Consider the following 20,610-nt stretch of genomic DNA (forward strand, 5'->3'; position numbering starts at 1 on the left):
CTGAATAATCTATTTTTACCTACTGCTTTGAACAACTATCTTTGTTATATACTAAATTTTCTAACAATATACTTTTTTTTAAAGAGATGGAATCTTCTCTCCCAGGCTGGAGTGCAGTGGTACAATCATGGCTCACTGCAGCCTTGAACTCCTGGACCCAAGCAATCCTCACACCTCAGTCTCCGAGTAGCTGGGACCATAGGCACACGCCGCCACACATGGCTTGACAAAATACTTTTAGATGTGACCCTTGCAAGGCCTTTTGTTATTCTAGTAGATGTAAGTCAGTGGGTGGGGTATATTATAAATTTGAAAGCAGAAAATAAACTCGATTCTCACTTCAAGGGAAGTGTACAGATAATCATTTAATATTCTCTTTTCTTTAGACAGCCAATAAAAAGTTTATTGAGCAGCTACCATGAGTCAGGTGCTGCATTCACATCAGGCAGCTCAGGGTGGTATTAAGAGCACAGACTGGAACCTCACAGCCATGTCTGACACTGGCTCCACCACTCAGGACTCCAAGACTGGAACCCCACAACCATGTCTGACCCTGGCTCTACCACTCAGGGGACACAGGACCTGCCTGTGCGTCACTGTCCTGCTCACAAGGTTTTTACGAGAATTCAGCGAGTTGAGTGAGAAGCGCTTAGAGCTACATTTGGCACATAGTAATTGCTCAACAAATGTTGACAATTATTAGGGATGGAAAGATGAACAACAAACAAATCATTTCTAGATTCAATCTTTTTTCCATTTTATGAGGAAACAGTGATGCATGTTTTCCTTCCATAACCATTCTACTTTATAGCTACCAGCCCTCCTCTTTCCTTCTCCTGACTCTGCCACCAACTAAAATAGCAGTACCTGCCATTACCTGGGGCTGACCTACAGTTGCCACTGAGGCTGTGGACATCCCAGACCAGGATCATATTATGAAAAAGGTTTGAGGAAGCCAAGGCTCAAACAGTCCTGGAAGTCGTACAATCCTGGAAGCCCCTCACTGTCACCCAGTGCTTGGCTGGCCAGGAAGGTGAGCAGCTGTCTAGACAGCACTCTTAGGAGAGCCCTGGACTCCCAATGGGAGCAGGGCTGTCCAGGTAAATAGTGACACAAGAAAGGGAAGTAACACAATGAGGCTTCAGGCCTGCAAGGCGCTTCCTCACAGGCTTCCAGGACTGTAAAAACCCTTGCTGCTGAAGGATAAGGGACACACACTGGCGAGAAATGATCAAGATTGATGAAGGCTGGCGGCAGGAACTCACAGGCAAAGTTTATGGTGGTCAAATACATCAGACACTCTCCCTTCTGCCACCTTAGAATTTCTATGGATTGCAGATGAGACGGAAGTGGGTGAGTGATATACTGCATCAAACAGAGGCATTAATTTAATATTCATTTTCATTTAAGCTTCAGAATATGTTTGTCTCATACTTGGTTATAAGCTTCCAACATACTGAAAATGATTAACTTAAATCAGCTAAACTCTGTGAGGGTCCAGGCTTTCCCAAAATTAAAACAAGTGGTGTGTTTTCGCATTAAAAATCACTTGATAGGCTGGGTCTGCGCAGTGGCTCATGCCTGTAATCCCAGCACTTTGGGAGGCCAAGGCAGGCGATCACCTGAGGTCAGGAATTTGAGGCCAGCCTGGCCAACATATCAAAACCCTGTCTCTACTAAAAATACAATTAGCCAGGCATGGTGGTGTGCGCCTGTAATCCCAGCTACTTGGGAGGCTGAGGCAGGAGAATCACTTGAACTTGGGAGGCAGAGGTTGCTGTGAGCCAAGATTGCTCCACTGCACTCTAGCCTGAGTGACAGAGTGAGACTATGCCTCAAAAAAAAAAAGAAACAACAACAACAAAAAAAAACCCAAAATTATCTGGGTGTGGTGGCACACACCTGTAATTCCAGCTACTTGGGAGGCTAAGGCATGAGAATTGCTTGAACCCAGGAGACGGAGGTTGCAGTGAGTTGAGACTGCGTCACTGCACGCCAGCCTGGGCGACAGAGCAAGATTTCTGTCAAAAAAAAAAAAAAAAAAATCACTTGATAAATCAGAAAAGGAAAAAACTGCATATTCTTACCTACTGGTTTAATTAATTTAAAAATTCAACCTACTGGTTAAAATTATTATTTGCTTTTAAGACAAAATTCAACAAAGCCTTCTAATTACTTTTTTTAAAAGAAAGAAAAGGCATATGAAAATGGACAACATGCCAAATACACGAGCCCCTTGACCCTCCTAGTTAAATATTATGTTTAACATTTCCTTATTTTCATACAGGGCTTTAAATCAGAAAAGCAAATATACATGAGCAATCGCGTCAGATTAGCATGTTTGACCAACATCAACCAGTGTAGAAACTGGGCTTCTCCAAACAGTGGTGGAGCCACACCTCTAACTCCTTCTCAGAGGAATGGCCCCAGCGGCTCAGCAGGAAGTTCAGAAGTCACTGCAATGAGCAAACAGACCTGAGCACACCCCAGGACAGCCTGGAGTCCGGGAAAGAATCAGTCACCAAGTTTTCTGATGGCCTGGAAATATTCCACCCTGTCCCAAGAATGTCTCTAAGCCAGGGGTGAGCAAACTATGGCCCACAGGCCATATCCGGGCCTGTTTTTTTTTTTTTTTTTTTAAAGTTTTACCGTACACCGCCATAAATACTGCCTATGGCTGCTTTCTGTCTACAAAGCAGAACTGAAAAGTTGAGACACAGACCTACTCACAGACCAACTCTGCCCATAGGGTATTATGAGGATTAAACTTTTACCATCTGACCATTTAGACAGTTTATCAACTCTGCTTCTAACCCATTGGGATTAAATGACCAAGGTCACTGTGTTCTGCTTAAATTGCCTTAAAAACTTACTAGGATATACACAGACTCTCTTCCTCTCACTTCCCCAAAATGAACACCATCTTTTCCCCAATGCTAGAAGCTGACAGTGTCTAAAGATTAAAACTTTTAAAATGAATGTATAGTGGTAGGTGGTGGAAACACCAAAAAGCGAGGTGGATGAGTGAAAATGAACTAGATAACCAAATTCTTCCTGTTTTGAAATTTTCTGAAGAAAGGCTGAACCACCGTCAAGAATATATCCTGGGGCCAGCACGGTGGCTCACGTCTGTAATCCCAGCACTTTGGGAGGCTGAGGCAGGAGGATCACTTGAGCCCAGGAATTCGAGAACAGATTGGGCAATGTTATGCAGGGAGACCCTGTCTCTACAAAAAAATATTGAAAAAAGAATACATCTTGGGCCAGGCGCGGTGACTAACGCCTGTAATCCCAGCACTTTGGGAGGCCAAGGCAGGTGGATCACCTGAGGTCAGGAGTTCAAGACCAGCCTGACCAACATGGAGAAACCCTGTCTCTACTAAAAATACAAAATTAGCCAGGTGTGGTGGTGCATGCCTGTAATTCCAGATAGTTGGGAGGCTGAGGCAGGAGAATCACCTGAACCTGGGAAGCGGAGTTTTCGGTGAGCTGAGATAGTGCCATTGCACTCCGGCCTGGGCAACAAAAGCAAAACTCCGTCTAAAAAAAAAGAAAAGAAAAGAAAAAAGAATACATCTCAGTAGGAGCTCAATTTTTCCTTGAGTCACAAACTGCAGCCCAAGGGCCCAATCCTGCCAGCCATCTATTTTTGTACACTGCCCACAAATTAAGAATAGTTTTTACATTTTCTTTTTTTTTTTTTTTTTTGGAGACGAAGTCTTGCTCTGTCACCCAGGCTGGAGTGCAGTGGCGCAATCTCAGCTGTCTGTAACCTCTGCCTCCTGGGTTCAAGAGATTCGAATGTCTCAACCTCCCAGGTAGCTGGGATTACAGGCACATGCCACCATGCCCAGCTAATTTTTGTATTTTCCTTTTTTTTTTTTTTTTTTTTTTTTTAAGTAGAGATGGGGTTTCACCATGTTGGCCAGGTTGGTCTCAAACTCCTGACTTCAAGTGATCCACCCACCTCAGCCTCCCAAAGTGCTGGGATTACAGGCATGAGCCAATGTGCCTGGCCAGTTTTTACATTTTCAATGGTTGAAGAAAGTTAAAAGAATAATATTTCATGACAGAGTGCTTCAAAGGGCTGAGATAAATTCTCCACATATTCCTGGCTGCCTGGAAGATTATGCGCATGTGGGGAAGACCCAAAAGAGCCAAGCAGGGCTGAAAACCAAGAAGAACTGAGAACCAGCTGAAACTTGCAGTGTTCCCCAACCCGCACACAGACCTACTGATAGAGGGATGGAGACTGACCTGGCAGGCGACTCCTGGTTCAGTGCTCCTTGGAGAATCTGGATGCCATGAAGTGATATTAGATGTCAGTTTAGCTACCCGTTATTTTGAGTGCTTCCTTAGCGGTACTGTTGAGGCAGTGTGGCTTAGGAAAAGAGTATTGATGTGGGTCAGGCCAAAAGGAATTTTAATCCTAGCTTTCTTACTATTTGCATGAATTTTGGTGAGTTGTGTAATCCCCCTCTCTGCATCTTATTCAATCCTTGTAAAAGTCCATGGAAGTAGGCTTACCACTGTCCCCATGTTCTAGGATGCAGTGATATGAGACTTTAAATCTGTAAAACCTTTTGTTGTGAGGATTAAAAATTACAATGGCAATAAAGTACACACCACATGATAACTGCTCAATAGCTAGGTGTTTTTTTTTTTTGGTTTGGAAATAAAAGGATATCTCATGACACATGAAAACTACATGAAATTAAAACTTCGGTATCCATAAATAAAGTTTTATTGGAACAGAACCATGCCCATTCATTTACAAATTGTCTGTGGCTACTGGGCTATAACAGCAGAGCTGAGTAGCTGTGACAGGGACCACAGGGTCTGCAACACCTAAAATAGTATCTGGTCCTTTTCAGAAACAGGTTGCCAACTCCTGCTGTAGTTCAATGGTTCTTAAAGTGTGGTCCCCATATTAGCAGCATCAGCATTACCTTGGAATTTGTCAGAAATGCAAATTTTGTGGCCCACCCCAGACCTACCAAGTCAGAGGTCTGTTTATTCTACTAATAAATGCAAACACAGGACAGCAAAATACCGTGGCTGGCAAAGCTCTGTACTGAGTCAGCCTTGCATGAGATACCTCATGAAGTAGAAACTATGCTGATGTAATCAGATCTGATGAGGCACAGGCCCAAAATACTTAAAATTAAGAGAAAGAGTATTTAAAACAGGGTTTCTACCTCTAATGTTGTTAACAAATCCAGCCCTATATGTATATTGGGCCTTGAGATACAATATAACCATAACAGCAAATACATGTAGTTTATAAATAAGCAACAAATGCACATACAGGAGAGTGTTAAAAAAGTTTATTACTGAGAAACATCAAAAAAGTTGGGAAACGACAGCAAATTACAATATAAACAACTATAATCATATTATATAGTATTTATATATGCACTTTTTTCTGTCAGGCACTAATCTTCAAAATCTTAGCAAGGGAAGTCCTACTAATAAAGCGCTTAAGGGTTTTAAAGGAAAATAAGATCAAAATGTAAAAATCTGAGAAGGCATGGACTTTTTTTTTTTCCCCCCCCGAAAGTGTGAGAAATATCTGTGTGAAAGAAAGGAAAGACTCTCTGGAAATTTAAGAAACACTTCGTAAATTTGGAGACAAGTCTCTCTTTTAATGTAACTTCATCAATAACTTGAAAAGTCCAGAAAACCACCATGATCTTTAAGAACAGTTTTTGGGGAGCAAGTGAAATATCATTCGCCCTTTTCTAAGGTGAGAGCAAAAGCACAGTAGCACCATTCCTTCTGTTCCTTCTATTTTTTTACAAATGTTTAAAAAATTGTTTTGTTTTACAAAAACAGAAGTGCTTTTAAAAAATCCCAATTACAAATGTTATTTCTCACATTAGGTCACTGAAAAAGAAATGTATCTTTTTTCATAGGGAACCTTATTTTTTTTTAAGAAAAAACAAGTAATAACAATAATGCTGCAGAATTTAAGCCAAAGGCACAGAACACCGCTCCCCCGCCCCCAATGGCCACCCCAGGTCCTTTGAGAAATGCGGCTGGACCTCAGGGGCCACGCTGCCTTCAAGCTCCCTCCCACCAATAGTGCCCATCAACTGACACCTGTCTCCTCTCAGCACACCTGCCTAAAGTGATGCTCCACCCTTCCTACTGATCCACACAGACGCATTTTCCCCAGGTTCTGCCCTCCGTACTTCCACTGCAGAAAGCCAGCTCGCACTTTCACAGTATAAGAGTAGCAGTTCCCTCCTTCCTGGGGAAGGTGGCCATATATATATAAACCCGGGTAGCCCTGGGCCTGCTATGGTCAGCTGTCCTAACTGTTGTTTCTGCCCAGCCCTCAACAACAACAACAACAGCGGGTGGAATGTAAATGCAAAATCTTTTCATTTCCCATCAATAACTGGACCTAAACCAGCCATTAGAAAGCAGATGGTATCCCTGGCCCTTAATATCCAAGTCACCACAATTTCCTGGCCCCACCCTCAGCACTCCTTTCCTCTCATTTCTTTCGTTTTCCTGTAAAACCAACTTTAAAAAAAATGTGAAAATTGGATAACCTCTCCATAGGAGAACAAAATATATCTTAAAAGCTAACCTCTTTTCTTTAACCAACCTAACAATTCAATTTTTGTTCACTGACACCTTAAGAATTGAGTGTCTGGCCTAAAAACAGTAAGTCTTAGCAAGTTACTAGTTTCTATTAAGAAAGTAATGAGCTTAGCTTCATCTTTTATAACACAACTGGAAGAAGCTAGGATGCCTTTGGAGACCCACAAAAACTGACAAGAGATTGTCCCGTGCCCTCCAAAATTCAGAAATACTGAAACTGAGATTTGAGCCAACCTGATGGCCATGAGCTAAACAAAGCCACTCAAGCGCTGCTAAATACTTCATCAGGTTATTGTGTATCTCACTAATCCAGCCCTAGAAATGTTCCTCAATAATTTGCATAATGTAGGGCCTAGGGACCCCAAATCAGACAAAGAAAACCTCAAAACCGTGAAAGTCACACAAGTTTAGTTTTGCAAATCTGGCTATGGGACATCTGAAATTGTCCGGCATCATCATGGTATTTCAAATATAATAATTCTTAAATTTTGCTAAAAAATTTCATCAAAATTGTTATTCTTCACATTTTGTTTCTTAAAAGCAAATCATTAAAAATGTTAAATGGGATATGATTTTTACAGCAGGGCAAAGTTGTGTGGATCCTCCACGTTGGCAAAAGTGGAAACACAGGTATGCGAGAAAACCCCAAGCATCCACGAGAACGGGATGCAGCCGCGCTCTAGCCGCGCGGCGGGAAGACCCAGCGCCAAGCTCCGGGGTCACCAGCCACGAGGCCCAGCGGCAACGTGGACCCCAGGGCGGCCGGAGCGCGCCTGGGGCTGGAGGAGAGGAAGAGGCGGCGGGAGCCGAGAGACTCGCGGTTCGGCCAGCCCCCTGCGCCTGGTGCAAATCACGCCGCAGAACTGGAACTAGTGCGACTTAGGGGGTGCACGCTTTTGACTTTGGATGCCGACGCGCGTGACAAAGCTCAGAACAAAAAGAAAGGCCCCGCATCGCCTGAGACTACAGGGCAGGGAATCCTCGCGAGGCCCCTCATCGCAGGGCAAGGGGGCCGCGCCCCCGGTCTTGGGGAGCGAGCTGAGGGGCCCGGGCAGCCGCGGGCTACTCGGTGCAGGAAGGTGCGGAGGCAGCCCCGAGCGCAGCCAGCGAAGGCTGCAGCCCCGGCGCAAGCCGCAGGGAGGGTCCGGGGACCCACGCGAAGTCTCAGGGCGCGGGGTACGGGCCCTGGGCAAAGAAGGGAGGAAGCCATGGACCACGGTTCGGGCAGCCTGGGGCCGCGCGCCGCCCACTCACCTCTTTTCGCGGCTCCGGCCGCCGCTCGGCGATGCGGGGCCCCGCTAAGAGGCCGCCCGGGCCGCTCTCCCGCCGCCGCCGCCGGCCTCGAGCTCCGGCCGGCACCGCGCCGTGCGCCCAGCGCCTCCACGTCCAGCGCCGCCGCGTCCCCGGCCTCCGCAGCGGCAAGGCCCCGCCCCCGAGCAGCGCCGGCGGCGCGAAGGGAGGAGGCGGCGCCGCGAGCGCGGAGAGGCGATGCAGGGGCTACCGGGGCCGCGCGGACTCCTGGCCGCACGGTGCGCGCGCTCCGGCCGGTGGCCGCCTCTCGGCGGGAGCAGGAACGCCAGCGTGCGCCCCGTTCTCGCCGCTGGGCGTTGCCCCTTCCCCCGGGCCACCCCATCGCCCCTTCGGACGCGGGAGCTGGCGCCTGAGCAGCGGCGCGGAGCGGGGAAGCGGCGGTGGGGAAAGGGTACCTGGGGGGAGCCCCCATCCCACGTTCCGCCCCGAGGGAATGTTCCCGAACAGCCAACCACACCCACGTTACCTTCTTTATAAAAGTCGTCGGGTCAAAACTGCCCAGAGAAGGAAGCGAACGAAAAACAGGATTTTAGCGGGGTTTATACTCACAAAATTGCCTTTTTTCTCCCACGAGGCATTCTCTGTTGACCATCATCTCGCCTCGGTTGTCACCGCTCAGGCCTTAGTGTTTGGTCTGTGACCCTTCCACTACTAGCAACGGAAAAAGTAAAGATTCCCGGACGCCTTCGGGTGTGATCTTCTAGCCTGGGCAGCTGCATTTGAAACAGCGCCTCAGATGACGCTCAGGCGCACTGATGTTTGAGAAGCCCTATGAGGCCGTACCTCCCGGAGAGAATGCCACAAAACTAATGACCTACAGGGAAACCATGCTAGAAAATTCTAAAGCAATGGTTCTTAACTGTGGCAGCACCTGCCATCCATTAGAATTATTTGGGGAGCTTTTTAGAGCATTTAGGTACCAGGGTCCCACTTCCAGAGTTCAAAGTGAACTTGATATCTTTTGTTTGTTTTGAGCTTCCCAGATAATCCTAATACAGTATACGGCCAAGATTGAGAACAGTTTTCCTAGAATCATGTCTTTTCATGATTCTTAGCTCTGGTGTCTGGGAAAGAAAACTCCTTCCTCTGCGCCTCTCCGAAATCACTACAGTAAAAAAACAAGTAAATACATGAACACCTAAAGGAATGCTCACAGCTGAAATTGATTTTAACCAGAACAAAGAGTCACCTTGAAAAAGGTGATCAAGATACCCTACTGCCACCTGAGCATGGAGCGTCTTAACTGCAGGAACCGTATCTTTACCAGCTAAAACCTCTTAGCTGAATTAGAAGCTGACCATACATGACCCCGTTAGAGGAATGTTCTACTATATTCCAAAATGATATTTTTGTTATCTGCAACTGTTAAACTGTTGTAGGGTCAGACCAAAGCATTCAGAAGCTGAGGCTGTATCAGATGTCAGCCCTGGTTTTGCAGACTTAAGTTGCGTCACTTTGCTTTGATCTTCTAGTGAGCTTAAATAACCATAATCGGGGACAGGTACAGGAAATTCCTTTTCTTGCCCATTTTAGCTCTCTTAGTATAGTTTGCATTCTTAGACTGGTGGACCGTAACTTCTATATCATTTGCCTCTAAGGAGGGTCTCCATTAGTCTCTCATTTATCAGCAACTAATTAGTCGGCGACTCACTCAGTGATTCTTAAACACTTTATGGAACAGGTCCATATGTCTAGGTGCTAAGGCAGCTGGCTGAATGAGCTATATTTTAATTGAAGATGAATTAGTCCTTTTCGTTAGATTCTTTATGACAAAAGTTGAAAATTTTAAGATGCAGTTTTATATATGTCTATATACATAATTTACATTCCTTATAAATGAGCTAATCAGTTGCTGGCCCTGAAAATTCAATTGGATGGGTTTTGATTAAACAATGTGCAAGGGGCTACAGTGGTTGGTTGAAGGAAGCATCCATGTTTTGCCTGTTAAGCATCCTTTCCTTAATGTCTTAGTCCATTTTGTGTTGCTATAACACAGTTCCACAGACTGGGTAATTTATAAAGAAAAGAAATTTATTTCTCATAGTTCTGAAGGCTAGGAAGTCTAATATCAAGGTGCTGGCATCTTGCAAGGGCCTTCTTGTTGCATCAGCCTGTGGTGGAATGCAGAAGGGCAAGAGGGTATATGTGAAATTGAACTTGCAGCCTCAAACCCTCTATAATTGGCATTAATTTATTTATAAGAGTGGAGCGTTTATGACCTAAACACCTCCCTTTGGGCCCCACCTCCCAACACTGTTGCACTGGAGATTCAGTTTTCAACACGTGCTTTGTGGAGCACACATTCAAACCATAGCATTCTGCTTCTATGCACCCCCCCCACCCCCAGTTCATATCCTTCTCACATACAAAATACATTTATTCCATCCCAATAGCCTTAAAGGCTTTAATATTTATTTATTTATTTATTTAGAGACAAGGTTTCACTCTGTCCCCCCGGCAGGAGTGCAGTGGTGTGATCATGGCTCACTACAGCCTCGACCTCCTGGGCTCAGGTAATTCTCCCACCTCAGCCTCCCGAGTAACTGGGACTACAGGTGCATGCCATCATGCTCAGCTAATTTTTTTGGTATTTTTTGTAGAGATGAGGTTTTGACATGTGGCCCAAACTCCTGGTCTGGTCTCAAACTCCTGGGCTCAAGCAATCCACCTGCCTCAGCCTTCCAGAGTGGTAGGACTACAGTCATGAGCCACTGCACCTGGCAGCCCTAAGGTCTTCACTCTAGCACCAACTAGAAAGTCCAGAGTCTCATCTAAATCAGATATGAGCAAGATACAAGGCACAATTCATCCTAAGACAAATTCCTCCAGCAATGAGCCTGTGAAATTAAAACAAATTATTTACTTCCAAAATACAACGGTGGCACAGGCACAGTATAGGTATTCACATTCCAAAAGGGAGAAATATGTAAGATAAAGGGGTAACTGGTCCCAAGTAAGTCCAAAACCCAACAGGGAAAAAACAACATTAAATCCCAAAGCCTCAGAATAGTCTTTCTTGACTATATCTCACCTTCTAAGCATACTAGGGTGGGAGTTGGGCCCCCAAGGTCTTGGGTTGCCCCATCTGTATAACTTTGCTGGGCGTAGTCATGTCACAGACCTCATGGTTTGTAGTCTCATGCCTGAAGCTCTTCCAAGCTGTGTTGCACAATGGTAGCTCTACAGTTCCGGGGGCTCTGGGACAGCCCCAACCCCACGGTTCCATTGATCATTGTCCTAGTGGTGGTTCCCTGCTATGGCTTTGCCTCCATGGCTCCACTAGGCATTTCCCTGGTGGGGAATCTCTGTGGCAGTTCTGTCCCTATGGCAAGTTTCTGCCTGGATCCCCAGGCTGTCCAGGACATTCTTTGGAATCTAGGTGGAGGCTGCCATAGCCCCACAGCTCGTGAACTCTGTGCATCTTCAGAATTAGCACCACATGGATGCCGCCAAGGCCCACCACTTGCACCCTCTAGATCAGTAGCCCAAGCCACAGCTGGGCCCACTTGAGCCACACAGCTGCAACAGCTGTGGAGTGCTGTGCTGGAAAGTGGGGAGCAGATACTTGAGGCAGTGCCAGATAGCAAATGCTGAGGTCCTGTGGCCACCTCTCTGGAAACTTTGCCTTCAAGGTCCTGCTCTGGGCCTGTGATGGAAGGGGCAACCTAAAAAATCTCTGAAATGCCATTGGGGTCTTTCTTGTCTTGATGAATAGCACCTGACTCCTTTCTATCCATGGTAATCTCTTTAGCAAGGGGTCCACTGGACTATATCCCCACAAGGACTTACATCTTTATGAGGCTCTCCCAAACATGCCTTTGCACTCTTGGCCAGGCTGAAAATTTTCAAAATTTTTATTTTCTGCTTCCTTTTTAGTTATAAATTTCATCTTTTAATCATTTATTTCTTCTCTAATTTTACCGTAAGCAGCCAAAACAATCCATGCAACACCTTGAATGCTTTACTGCTTAGACATTTCTTCTGCTAGATATCCTAGTTCATTGCTCTTAAATGCTGCCTTCTTTTCTCTAGCTTACTTTATTGTAAGAATACAGTTTATAATACATATAACATGCAAAATATGTGTTAATCAACTGTTTATGTTATCAGTAAGGCTACCAGTCAATAGTAGGCTATCAGTAGTTAAGTTTTGGGGGAATCAAAGTTAAATGCAGATTTCCAACTGTGCAGAGATGGGGGTGTCCCTAACCCTTAGATTGTTCAAGGGTAAACTGCATGAAATAAATTGAATTGAACAGACTAAAAAGTATTTGCTGTAAATATCTTGCTGTGTTTGCTTTCCAGCATCTATTATTTCCTTTTTCAAGTACCAACATCATCATTTTTTGGAGAATTATTTCTCCCTGACTTTTTAATCCTAAATATCTGTCGTAAGCTGAACAGTTGCCCCCTGCCAAAGATGTATCCATGCTCTAATCCCCAGAACCTTTAAATATTATCTTATATGGCAAAGTATGTAATTAGTTTAAGGATCATGAGAGGGGGCTCTCATCCTGGATTATCTGGGTAGGCTATGAATAAACCGTAAGTGTCCTTATAATTGAAAGGAAATGGGAGTTTTGAGACAGAAAATAGAAGGCAAATGTGACTACAGAGGACAGAGACTGGAGTATGGGACCACAAGCCAAGGATGTCTTCGGCCATGGGAAGCTGGAATGGTTTCCCTGCTATAGCCTTTGGAAGAACACAGCTCCACCTCCAGAACTATGAGGGAATAAAATTTCAATTGTTTTACGCCATCCATGTTGGGTAATTCGTTATAACAGCCATAAGAAATTGTTACAATGTCCAATTCTATAGGCTATAGTAATTGGTTCAGGGAGAGGCACGTGACCCAATTAGTCCAGTAAGACTCCATTATAGGACAATCCCTGGAACTACTGAGACAGAAAACTTCTCTTTTCCCATGAAGGCAGCCCATACTGGGAGAATATAGGCCTCAAGCTGTTTATGGCCATCATGTAGCGACCTGGGCCTTACATGTGGAGAAAGATAGAGACAAATACCTAGTGTTGATTATGTCATTTGAACTTCTGGATCAAGCCATATCTGAAGCTAGCTCTATCCCTGGACTTAGCAGTTTTATCAGCCAATTAACTTCTCATTTTACTTAGGCCAGTATGAAATGGTTTTCTGTCACAAGCAGGCAAAATAATCCTGACTAATAGAGTCTTAGAATCCTTTTGTTACCTGGTAGTTTTGCCAGTTAAATATGAACTTCAGATTAACAACAAATAATTGTTTTAGTACAAGTATTTCCCAAATGTACCATGGGACAGATACTAAAAAAATTATGTGTTGTTTTTCTGAAATTCAGATTTAACTGGGTATCCTGTTTGGTTTTTGCCATTGTTTTGTTTTTGCTCTCTGGAAATCCTGTGTTGGAAGAAGGTTTTTTACTGATTATTCCAAACCTTTGAAAGTTCAGGTTGTTGTAGTACAAAGGACAGTAGAAATTCCTGGACGTTGATCCATCCTCATTCTATAATAGATGGCTCTTGTAATTTTAAGCATTCAAGTAACTGTCTTCAGTCTTCTGTATTGATTGGGGTTGTAAAACAGTGTGATCGTACCTCCATGGTGTCATGAACCTGGATGTGATTTGGAATTGAGATGGACATATTAGTTTGTAAAAGCTTCCCATCGCTGAGTAAAGAGGTGCTGTAGTGTGTTGTGAGACCTGTAATATCTTTTGACTGATGCTCTTACAGAGCTACCTTCACCATTTGCTCTTCTTGGTGTGAGGTACACGTTAGAGACAGATCCAAATGCCAAGGACTGCAGAGGAACCAGCCAGAGGGGCAGGGCGGGGCTGTGTGCAATGCCTGTCAGTTTCCTTGAGCAAGTAGGAAGGAAAAGGACCATGCTGGAGGGTATCCTGTTACATGGGGACCAGTTTGAAGATATGAGGTCTGGTATATATTAGGTTGGTGCAAAAGTAATGACAAAAGCCACAATTACTTTTTTTAGGTTGATGCAAAAATAATTGGGGCTCTTGCCATTACTTTTGCACCAACCTAATATAAGATAACACCCTGGTCCAGTGTATATGGGAAAGGTGTGTGTTTTTGCATCAAGATGAAGTTGTATGAAAAATGTTCTTCTACTTTACTAATGCTTGCATGCCTTTTGTTCTCAGAATATTCCCTCAGCTCCTTCAAAAGGCTTCTGAAGTAGATTGGCTTTTTGACCTTGAGGCTTATAACTGTGGAATGAGAGATTCCATGGTTTACTTTAACTGTGCAGCAATATTAAGAATACTTGTAAACTTACAAACTTAAGAAATTGCCTGGCTCAATGATTCCTCTACTATAGCTTATTTTTCAATGACTTTTGAGAAAAGAGGATGCTTATTTAAAATAGTTTGGGGCTGGCGTGGTGTGGTGGCTCACGCCTGTAATCCTAACACTTTGGGAGGACAAGGTGGGTGGATTGCTTGAGCTCAGGAGTTCGAGACCAGCCTGGGCAACATGGGGAAAACCCGTCTCTACAAAAAAAATACAAAAAAATTGCCAGGTGTGGTGGCACACACCTGTACTCCCAGCTACTTGGGAGGCTGAGGTGGGAGGATTGCTTGAGCCCAGGAGGAGGTCAAGACTTCAGTGAGCCAAGATTGCACCACTACACTCCAGCCAGGGTGACAAAGTGAGACCCTGTCTCAAAAAATAAAAAAAAAAAGTTTGAAGTATCAACATCAATTGTATTTCAGTGGTTTTAGTCCTTTGTTTTGATGCACATTCGTTTTTCACACAAGTATGTGCTTATGGGCTGTGGAATAGAGCACTTGCACCCAATTCTTCTCATCCTACCTTGAGTTGTGTGCCCACAGACCTCTCATCTTATGAAACTTGACGAGTTCTGCACCCAGAAAAATTTTCTCATAACCTGAGTTAAGAATCAAGGCACCAGCCAGGCGTTATGGCTCACACCTGTAATCCCAACACTTTGGGAGGCCAAGGCAGGTGGATCACTTGAGGTCAGAAGTTCGAGACCAGCCTGGCCAACATGGTGAAACCCTGACTCTACTAAAAATAGAAAAAAAATTAGCTGGGCATTATGGTGCACGCCTGTAATCCCAGCTACTTGGTAGGCTGAGGCAAGAGAATCACTTGAACCCAGGAAGCGGAGGTTGCGTGAATTGAGATCACGCCACTGCACTCCAGTCTGGGGGACAGAGTGAGACTCCGTCTCAAAAAAAAAGAAAGCTGGGCACAGTGGCTCACGCCTGTAATCCAGCACTTTGGGAGGCCGAGGAAAGTGGATTACGAGGTCAGGAGATCAAGACCATCCTGGCTAACATGGTAAAACCCCGTCTCTACTAAACATACAAAAAATTAGCTGGCGTGGTGGCAGGCGCCTGTAGTCCCAGCTATTTGGGAGGCTGAGGCAGGAGAATGGCGTGAACCCGGGAGGCGGAGCTTGCAGTGAGCCGAGATCGCACCACTGCACTCCAGCTTGGGCGACAGAGTGAGACTTCATCTCAAAAAAAAAAAAAAAGAAAAAGAAAAAAAAGTGAACCAAGGCATCCACCAAGGGTGACATGGTGAGGTCACATCTATGTGGGTTTTGAAATGAGTCATGCCCAGTATTAGTCATCAGAAAGAAAGAACATAGAACATCTAAGGTAGGTGGGAGAGAGGGCCGGTCCTGCTTTCTTGGTCTACAGCAGTGGTTGTGTCATTATGTGAGGTGTTAAAAGACAAACACAGAAAGACAGATATCACATGTTCTCACTTAAATGTGGGGGCTAAAAAAAAGTGGATCTTATGAAGGTAGAGAGTAGATTGGTGATTACCCGAGGCTGGGAAGGGCGGAAGGGAGGATGAAGAGAGGTTGACTAATACAGTTCAAATATACAGTTTGATAGAAGAACTAAGAACTAGTAATTGATAGACCAGTAGGGTGACTATAGTTTACAATAGTTTATTGTATATATCAAATAGCTAGAAGACAATAATTTGAATGTGTTCCTACCACAAAGAAAAGACAAATATTTAAGGTGATAGATATTCTAATCACACTGATTTAATCTTTAGAAATATATGAATGTATTATCACATGTACCCTGAAAAATGTACATTTATTATGTATCAAAAAAATTAAAAACAGACCAATATTGTACAATACACACATACACACTCATACACACATACACAAAGCAGTGGTTTCCAACTGAGGGTGATATTGTATACCTAGGGAGCATTTGGAAATTTGGGGAGACTTTTTTTTTGAGACAGAGTTTTGCTCTTGTCGCCCAGGCTGGAGTGCAATGGCATGATCTCGGCTCACGGCAACCTCCGCCTCACATGTTCAAGCGATTTTCCTGCCTCAGCCTCCCAAGTAGCTGGAATCACAGGCACCAGCCACCATGCCTGGCTAATTTTTGTATTTTTAGCAGAGATGGGGTTTCACCATGTTGATCAGGCTGGTCTCAAACTTCTGACCTCAGGTGATCCACCTGCCTCAGCCTCCCAAAGTGCCGGGATTACAGGTGTGAGCCACTGTGCCATGCTGACTTTTGTGTTTTAACAATGATTTGTGGGCATGAGGGTGAGGGAATGTCTGCTATTGACCTTTTTTCTTTTTTTTTTTCTTTTTATGAGACAGAGTCTTGCTCCATCGCCCAGGCTGGAGTGCAGTGGTGTGATCTCAGCTCACTACAACCTCCACCTCCCAGGTTCAAGCAATTGTCCTGCTTCAGCCTCCCGAGCAGCTGGGACTACAGGCGCACACCACCATGCCTGGCTAATTTTTTAAAAAGTATTTTCATATTTATTTTTATTTATTGTTTTTTTTTTGAGACAGAGTCTCACTCCGTCGCCCAGGCTGGAGTGCAATGGTGCAATGGTGCGATCTCGGCTCACTGCAACCTCCACCTCCCAGGTTCAAGTGATTCTCCTGCCTCAGCCCCCCTAGTATCTGGGATTACACGCCTGTGCCACCACACCCGGCTAATTTTTGTATTTTTAGGAGAGACTGGGTTGGTTTCACAGTGTTGGCCAGGCTGGTCTTGAACTTCTGACCTCAGGTGATCCACCCACCTTGGCCTCCCAAAGTGCTGGGATTACAGGCGTGAGCCACCGCGCCCAGCCTGCCATTGATTTAGTTCAGTGTCCTGCACAACAACAACAACAAAAATGCTTCCGTCTCTCCATATAAGTAACACACCTATTGAGAAACACCAGATTCAAGAGAGAATCTAATGTTTTAGTGAGTAGTAAAAGGATATTCAACTGGATCTGGGGAAGATCTCTTTTCTTTTTAGGGTTCTGCTCTTTAGGACATAAAGCCAAGACAGAGAGCTTTGGTTTGTATACCATTTTAGGATTAGGCTCAGCTGTCTTATCACCACAAGAAGCCAAAAATGATAGTGACTTAAGCCCGCAAAGTTTTATCTTCTCACAGAGTAAGTCTTTAGTGGGCAGTCTTGGCATGAAAGGGCAGGTCTGAAAGTCAAGAGGGACTCAGGTTCCACTGCTCCATGGCTCCAGATACGGCCCTTATCCTTGTAATCCAAGACGGCTGGTGAGGCCGAAGCTGTCACTTCTATATTGCATTCAGCAGAAAGGAAAAAGAGCTTCTTCCCTTCCTTTGAGGCCACCTCTCAGAAGTTGCATATGACATTTCTGATTACTTTCCTTCTCCAGAACTTAGTCACATGTCCACATCTAGCTGCAAGGCATCTGAGACATAGAGTTTCATATTGTGGGAAGCAATGTGCCCAGATAAAACTTTTCCTAAATAAGAAAGGAAGAAGAGATGTTTTGTGACAGCTACCAGTCTCTGCCATTCCTAGTGAGGCAGGTTAATGGCAAGTGAAGCCCTAGTATCTTTTCTATTTTTTGAGACGGAGTTCAGCTCTTGTTGCCCAGGCTGGTGTGCAATGGTGTGATCTCGGCTCAGTGCAACCTTTGCCTCCCAGGTTCAAGTGATTCTCCTGCCTCAGCCTCGCAAGTAGCTGGGATTACAGGTGCCCACCACCATGCCCGGTTAATTTTTTTTTTGTATTTTCAGTAGAGATGGGGTTTTACCATGTTGGCCAGGCTGGTCTTGAACTGCTGACCTCAGGTGATCCATCCACCCCAGCCTCCCAAGGTGCTGGAATTACAGGCGTGAGCCACCACACCTGGCCCCTAGTATCTTAGTAAAGCTGGAGTTTCAATGGTCCAGACTTAACTAAGGAGGGCAAGGGGAAAGTTGTGACTTGCTTTGGCCCCAAAACTCTTGGACACTCCTTCCATTGAGACTGGAGTCTGTGTCTCTTCCCCATGAATCTGGGTGGGGGCTTATGACTACTCCAATAGATGGACCACAGCAGATCTGAGGCCGAGGCTGGGTCATAAAAGGTAGCACAGCTTCCTCCTGGCTATCTCTTAGGATGTTCCTGTTGCTGTGAGGAGACCATGCTATAAGGCAGCCCAGGCCACATGCAGAGGCTATGTGTAGTCGTCTGTCCACGAACCTCAACTGTGGTCTCAGCCAACAGCTAGCATCACCTGCCAGACACACGGAGACCTGTCAGCTCTGGAGTCACCACTCCCTGCCACTGAGTTTTCCATCTGACTGCAACTGCAGGAGATATCCTGAGCCAGAAGGGCCTGCTGCACTAGTCAGCACTCAGAACCAGAGGGAGAATAAGAAAATGATTGTTGTCTGAAGCCACTGGATATTGTGATGGTTTGTTATGCAGCAATGGGTAACCAGAGCAGCCAGCAGGGCATTGATACTTTGGTAATTAGTTTTCGAGCACATTCCTGAGGGCAGTGAGTGGAAATCAGTCAGAAGGAGAGATGTCAGGGACACAGTGAATCAGGGGTCAAGGGGGAGGATGGAGATTGTGGGGGGAAGGAGGAGGTTGCATGGAAAGAGGTAGCTATTTTCTTTGCCAAGGGCATCTTCCACCATCCACCTTGTTTTTCACATCGAATTTCTAAAAGAAACCACACGATGAGAACAAAAAAAATGGGGGAATCAGGGAGCCAAAGCAAAGCAGGGAAAAAAAAGTTGTGCTAGGCCAGGCGCAGTGGCTCACGCCTGTAATCCCAGCATTTTGGGAGGCTGAGGCAGGCAGATCACCTGAGGTCAGGAGTTCAAGACCAGCCTGGCCAACATGGAGAAACCCTGTCTCTACTAAAAATATGCACCAAACATATGGTGGTGCATGCCTGTAATCCCAGCTAGTTGGGAGGCTGAGACAGGAGAATCGCTTGAACCCAGGAGGCAGAGGTTGCAGTGAACCGAGACCATGCCATTACACTCCAGCCTGGGCTGCAAGAGTGAAACTTCATGTCAAAAAAAAAAAAGTTGTGTTCGATGTGTAAAGGGTTTATGACTGGAAATACAGAAAGGCAAGCATCCAAAATTCTAAATTATATGCACTCATGTCTTCCATTTTCATTCTAGGCAAAATCATAAAGGAGGAAACTCTGGTCTTTACATTACAGCGCCTCTACTTCTGGTTTTCCTCCTGTCTACCACCTCAGCCTTCTGGAGACTCAGTTTCTGCCTTTGGAGGCATAGACACCACCATCAACAACCACCACCGCCACCACCACCACGGGTTTGTTAGCTAATGATTATGCAGCATTGATCTGTAAGCCTGAAGATGCAAAGCCCTGACTTCAGTTATTTAGACACCCGGACCCTGGGTGTTTACAGTGGTGCAGGATGAGAGACAGTGACTTGCATGTATACAGAGAATGCTGCTGCTTTCTTTTGTAGAATAGAGCTCATCTTCCTCTTGAGTTTCCATGGAGAAATGGTGTGGAGTTGGGTAGAGAACCATAAAGTAGCCAGTTAATGCTGACTTCAGTCTCTTTTGGACAAATGCTCAGTTTTTCTGATTTCTTCCTTGTTCCTCTGCTCTTCCTAGGAGAGTCTAGTGGAGACTAAAGTGATACCGTATTGGAGGGAAGAATTTAACCTTGGATTCACCAGGCTGCTGGAAGGATTCATTCCTTCCTAACATGTTGCTTCCTTCCACTAAAGTGTCTTCGACTTCAGTCTTGAAAAGAGTTTTACCCTCCCATGTCACAGAATCCTAATGTTGCCACCCGAGGTATCACCTCACCCAACACTTTCTTTAAACATTTTTTTTTATTATTATCTAATATGCTTTTTCATTGCCAGCCAGCATTTTTTTTTTTTTTTTTTTTTTTTTTTTGCCCCTGGCCTACCTTCCCAAACATGCAGTGTAACAATCTAAACCAGATGATCTCAAGCTTTTAGTCTCAGGACCAACATTTTAAAATAAACACACTTAAAAATTATCGATGAGCCCAAAGAGTTTTTGATCATGTGAATCTATCAATATTTTAGGAATTAAAACTGAGGCCGGGTGCGGTGGCTCATGCCTGTAATCCTAGCACTTTGGGAGGCCGAGGTGGGTGGATCACCTGAAGTTAAGAGTTTGAGACCAGCCTGGCCAACATGTTGAAACCCCATCTCTACTAAAAATACAAAAATTAGCTGGGCATGGTGGCACACACCTGTAATCCCAGCTGCTCAGGAGGCTGGGGCAGGAGAATTGCTTGAACCTAGAAGGAAGAGATTGCAGTGAGCCAAGACTGCACCACTGCACTCCAGCCTGAGCAACAGAGCGAGACACCGTCTCAAAAACAAAACAAAACAAAACAAAAACAAAAACAAAAAAACTGAGAAAAATTT

General features: G+C 44.9%; 1 protein-coding gene and 1 long non-coding RNA gene across 8 annotated transcripts in view; one reads left to right on the plus strand and one right to left on the minus strand.

Annotated features, from left to right (window-relative positions):
• GOLM1 (golgi membrane protein 1) overlaps positions 1-8,677 on the minus strand; it is a 75,050-nt gene extending 66,373 nt beyond the window's left edge. For 2 of the 7 annotated variants that reach the window (XM_024252742.3, XM_063714262.1), the window contains exon 1: positions 8,473-8,677. The gene's annotated coding sequence lies outside the window, so the exon portion shown is untranslated. Of the gene's footprint in view, positions 1-7,866; positions 8,044-8,472 lie in introns of those variants that run through there. The other 5 variants (XM_063714264.1, XM_063714263.1, XM_024252743.3 and 2 more) reach the window with 4 other exon arrangements.
• An 8-nt stretch (positions 8,678-8,685) lies between these two features.
• LOC129047900 (uncharacterized) lies at positions 8,686-20,225 on the plus strand. The gene is made up of 3 exons (XR_008509770.2): positions 8,686-9,424; positions 19,348-19,504; positions 19,817-20,225. It is a non-coding gene; the product is annotated as an uncharacterized LOC129047900 (long non-coding RNA).
• The last annotated feature ends 385 nt before the right edge of the window (positions 20,226-20,610 follow it).

This window comes from Pongo abelii, chromosome 13, assembly GCF_028885655.2.
Source record: "Pongo abelii isolate AG06213 chromosome 13, NHGRI_mPonAbe1-v2.0_pri, whole genome shotgun sequence".
NCBI classification, from domain to species: Eukaryota; Metazoa; Chordata; class Mammalia; order Primates; family Hominidae; genus Pongo; species Pongo abelii.